The sequence below is a fragment of the Alligator mississippiensis genome, chromosome 2 (genome assembly GCF_030867095.1).
Source record: "Alligator mississippiensis isolate rAllMis1 chromosome 2, rAllMis1, whole genome shotgun sequence".
NCBI lineage: Eukaryota > Metazoa > Chordata > Crocodylia > Alligatoridae > Alligator > Alligator mississippiensis.
This window is the reverse complement of record NC_081825.1, coordinates 19,819,312-19,824,612: the sequence shown is the minus strand read 5'-3', so window position 1 is coordinate 19,824,612 and position 5,301 is coordinate 19,819,312. Positions and strand designations below refer to the sequence as shown.

Here is a 5,301-nt window from a genome sequence, read left to right as displayed (position 1 = left end):
AATTCAAACCTAGATGAAGGCCAAATGCACAAAAAGTCCTTGTGGCCAAAATGTATCTCAAGCTCCAATAAAACCCCATGAATTTGGGGGTGTTCAGAATACTAGCACTACATTAGCTCAAACCAATTATGTAATTCAGAGACCACAAGTAAAGTTCTCACTACTTCACTGAAGACTGTATGTGCTTTGAAGGAAAGATGCAGCCATGAATGACAGCAGGAAAATTTTCCTAACAACTAATTAAAAGGAGCTTCCATGAAATTCTGCTAGGATTTCAATAGAAAAACATTGCTTCAAAGATCATAAACCAGAACAGCTAGCCCTGTTCCCTATAAACATTTTAGTTCTGTGGGTTTCATTAGAGTGGTGCCTAAAGACAAAATACTCAACAGCCTTAATTAGAAAAATTAGACTCTCATGAAGACTGCAGTAGACTCTTATCCTTGGTAAGTAATATTTCTTGTCTGTGATAATATATATGATGGAAACATACCAAGTTTCTTCCTATAGCATCAGCTAACCTATAGACCAGAAGAAGAAAAAATTATTTGTCAGGCTATCGAAATGAAAGGTCAAATCTGTTCTCCTCTAGGATGAACTTGTGGAAAATAATCATGGTAAATGTACTGTTTAGGAGACCTTCCCCACCTATAGAAAACAGTAAAAAATTGTTATTAGGGCAAAAGGAAAAGCATCCCCTGAATATTACCATTTACTTTTTTAAGTAGATTTCAGTTTTTTCCCTTGTATTGGATGCTAACACAGGCATCGATTCCTTGTGGAGTAGGGTGCTGGCCAAGAAGAATATAGGTATTGAATCTGGCATTTTTTTCATATTATACAAACAGGGGATTTATACTTTACTTAGAGTAAATGTGCGCACACTGCTCATTTTGCAATATTTCCATAAGTCCTGAATTCAATTATTCTTATGTTTTCCCCATATCAATTATTTATAAGAGAAAAAGAAGTGTTCAGTGCCATAATTATGTGGTAAGGGTAGCTGTCCACAATATTCTCTTGAAGAATCTAAGTGATCTTATCAAGAAGAGAAGAACGGTCTTCTGTTCTGCCTTTGTCCTGTATGACCTTCTGCCTTTGTCCTAGTCACCTCTTTGCACTAATGCATACATTAGGCAGCTGTTTTCCATAGTGAGATCGTCAAACTGGTATTTTGATAGAGGGGCTGCTTGTTTCGACCAGAAACAAACTTGCTCGTAGCACTGCAGGTTGGGAATCTGCCATTTCATTTTTAACTACATCACATGCCGTGGCGGAAGGACGGGAACTGAGAAAACAAGAATGGAAGGAGTGGAGCCCACTTGTATCCATCATATTCTGGATAGCTTTAGTAGCCCTCGTGGTGACCACTTTATTATAGCTGTCCACTTCATTTACAGCCCATATGTAGTCTTGAATAACTAGGGGCTCTTTCTCTGTCTTGGGGTTGTATCTCTCTATGTCAACAGAGGTTGTCTCTTGGACAAAGGTCCACTTCTTTACAGCATTTCTGTAAAAATCACTTGGGTCTTCCCAGCAAAACGGTATCCTCTCTACAGGCTTGCGTATCACTCTACTGGTGAGCATGGTCCTCATGTGATCTTATGTCTTCCTTATTTCTTTTGTTCCTGGATGAATCTCTTTAGTTTATGCTGTAGTCCCAGTACACCCTTTCAGGCTCATGAAATGCATTTTCTTTGTCTTATATGAAAGCCTGGTGCCTCCAATCTGTGAAAAACCATATTTTCTCACACACAACACACCCCAGGATAGAAGACACACGTTGTTTGTGAAAGGCAGAATGATGAAGAAAAGACCTTTCCTTCTAGTAAGTAACTGAACAGCAGCAGGTAGGGAGCTGAGCCAACGCATTGTTCTGTTCCCTTGGATCACATGCGGACTTACTTTTTCTTTTGACCAGCAAAAGCTTAAGCAGGAGAAACTGCTTGTACTATATTTCCTTGCTTACAATATACAGTTTCTAGCGGCTGTTTTTTAGAACGTGTGTGTGTGTTGTATATAAGAAAACACAGTACCTACTCTGGGGTAGACAGATATTCAGCATCAATTCTGCCTGTATTGAGAACACCATCAGTTCTTATTACAGGACCTGGGATACGGTTCAGCCAGTTTTATGTTGCTCTCAGACTGGTGATTTTCCATATACTATGTGTTCCTCTGGAGTTTTTAACATTTTTGACCCTTTCCTAACTCTGCTAGCAAACCCTCAGACTATGAAATGGGACAAATGCCTAACTTGAGATTTGAATCACTGCAGGTGTCAATCAGTGGTCTTGTCTAGTTTAATCTAGCATGCTATACACATAGCCCTTCAGACGACTACTGGAAAAATAACAGTCCTCTGCCTAACTCAGTTTTGAACTTTTGTCTGAGGGCAGGAGGAAATTGTTTTGTTTTCAGACGTTTTGGGTATAAATCCTGGGTGTTACATCTTCCCAGGTTCACAACCCTTCTTTGCAAACAGCTCAGTATTTGTCCAGGACTTCCTAGTGTTTTGCTAAGGATATATTTGAAATGCCCTCCCAGTTCAGTTTTAGTCCTCGCAACCATTTAATACATATCAGGTTTCGTCTTTGTCCCTGAACCAGTAGGATCATTATATTTTTTGTTTGGCTTTTATGTTTTATAGAGACAAGCAGAGAGCCTATCACCAAAAGACATTCTCCAGTGTAGGAATGTAGGAACAGTTCTGCATTTACTGCTGGACTTGGTTCAGGTTTGCATTGCTTATATGTACAGACATGGAATACAAGAGCTGAAGGCCCTGCATTCATGTCCACTGGTAGAGACTAAGTATGGTCCCACTTTCTTCCCCTTTAGACAAATACACAGGATGCAGTTTGCTCCTCTGTACCTTCTGTCCCTCTTTCCCCCTTTTCCTCTGGTCTTTTGAATTTACTTTCCTGGTCTTGAGATGATATTTGATAGCACCTTTGCAATTTCTAGGTAAGTGTCCAATCCCCAGACATTTGATGCTTAGTGATTTTAAGTAGGGATGCATCCATAAAGATTTTTTTGGCTGATACCAATGGCCGATTATTAACCAAAATGAACTCCTCCAGAACAAGAACAGTGTTCAGGAGCTGCAGGTCTTTCCAGCTGCTCGGCGTATTGCGCCAGTCTGATTGTCCCCGTTCTACCTGCCAGTTCTTGTAAGCTCTTCGCTGTGTTTCTACCTGCCAGTTCTTGTATGCTCTTGCTGTTGCATATTCTAAGCCTGCCATTTTCAGCCAGGTCATGTTCCCGGCTGCCAGCTATTAACTTTGGAACGTGCAATTATTAATCCTACAAAACAGCTTGTTCTGCAGCACATCCTTTCAGACATTTTCAAAGGAGCAATATTCAGACGCCTCTGCCTCCTGTACTGCCTCTAGTAGTTTTACCTTGCCGCCTTATCTAGCGCTCTACAGCAATGTTTGCCTCCAGTGCCTACCGCTTTATGAAGCAAGTCATTTAAACGTTTATCTGATGGTGTCTGGGGTTGTAAAACTTGTGTAAGGTAAGGAAGTTTTACTGTCACAGACAATGAGGTAAATGGATCTGTTTTTCCTCAGAGGCGTAAATGGCCAGGACTGCAGCTGGGGTGGTCCTGTCTCCCCATTTTCCCTCTGCTTTCTAGCTCCAGAGGCTCCAGCAGTGGGCAGCATGCAAGAGCAGAGGCTGAAGTTTGCTCTTTCAGAGGGGAGATGTCACCTCAGTGTTTTGCTGGAGTGATATCTCCCCTCAGCAGCAGCAAACTCTGCTGTTGCTCTACAGGACTATATTTCCCAGAGTGCCCGGAGTGCTTAATTCAACCCAGACGAAATTGTATTTACAGGACTGTGAGCTGCTTTCTTTTAACTGCATTGCAAAAATAGATGGAGAAAATAACTCCTACTGACTAAATGGGAAGTAGGGAAGAGGTGAAGCATAGCTCAGGCCCTTAGTATTCTGGATAACCTCATTAACCCCACAATGCCCATGTTACTACAGGTTTTTTAATTGTGTAAGTGCTAATATAGACCAGACAAAAGTCTGATTAGGATTTGATTTCAATGAGCCTTGAGGTCTCCACGGGAGAGTTAGGCCTCTCGGAGTAGGACTGGCAGAAGTCAGCGTACTGGCCAGGGTGCTGTGTAAGCTAGTCAGTAAGAAACACTGAGCCTAGGGTACAGGGAGTAAGGAGCCCAAGTCCAAGCTGAAGGAAGATGTGTTGTTGTACTTAGGATTCATGGCCATGAGCCCTCCTCCATAGTTAGGAGCCTAAGATAAGTCAGCCCTTTCTAGGGGAAAAATGAGAAGTGGTGTGTCCATGTCTAATTGCTGGGTTTTTAGGGCAGTGGCCTGGGATGCAGAGGATCCAGGTTCAGTTCTTCTCTCCTGTGCCTGATCTGCTGCAGGGATTTGTACCCAAATGCTTGGGCAAATGCCTCCCCCAGTACGCTATTGACCGTGCTGGGATGGGTCTATGCCTAAAGAAACTCTTCCATTTTGCTTAAAATACTTACATATTCATTGGAGCAGGGCCTAGGACCCAAGTCTCACCACCAGGCTTATCTCTCTCTATCACTTAGACTCAATAAATTTTGTACAAAGCAGAAGACCACATGGCCTAATGGATAAGGCATCTGACTTCGGATCAGGAGATTGAGGGTTCAAGTCCCTCTGTGGTTGCTTTTCATTCCTGTCCAGGTCAGGGGTTCAGTCCTTTCTGACCCTAAACACTATGAAACTATGAAGAGCTTCAACGGACTAAGACCATTGCCCCACAATAGCCTCCTGGTATTTGGAAGGGCTGATTTGGTTTCAGATTCCTGCTCCAAATCAGGCAGAGAATGAGAGCTTTGAGCCTGGGTCTCCTATCATATAGGTGGGAGATTGGGCTCTTTGGTGTAAAGGGAACAAGCATGATAGCACCTCTTCCTTCCCCCTTAAGGACTCTGACAGTACAATTCTGACTGAGACAAAATAAGAACATAAGGAGTGCCATACTGGTCAGACCAATGGCTCATATAGTCCAGTCTCTGGTCTCTGACAGTGGCAGAAGTGGATGCTAGAGCGAGAACATTGCACTGGATGGATCTAGAGCAGGGTTGTTCAACCCCTGGCCTGTGGGCTGGGTCTGGCACCCAGCACTAGGTCACCTGGCAGCTCTGGGTACCCCTGGGGAGCTCTGTAGGATGTAGCTCTGAATACACAGGGCAGCACAGGGATCAATTCTGGCACATGGGGCCAGGCAGAAGTAGTGCTTGGGGCCCTGGAACACCAATCCTGGTGCTCCAGTCGTGGCACATGGATCCC

The 5,301-nt window shown here is 43.2% G+C and overlaps 1 non-coding gene across 1 annotated transcript; it reads left to right on the top strand.

The window, feature by feature from the left end:
- The first annotated feature begins 4,601 nt into the window (after positions 1 to 4,601).
- TRNAR-UCG (transfer RNA arginine (anticodon UCG)) lies at positions 4,602 to 4,674 on the top strand. Its single transcript has one exon. It is a non-coding gene; the product is annotated as a tRNA-Arg (tRNA).
- Positions 4,675 to 5,301: the final 627 nt, after the last annotated feature.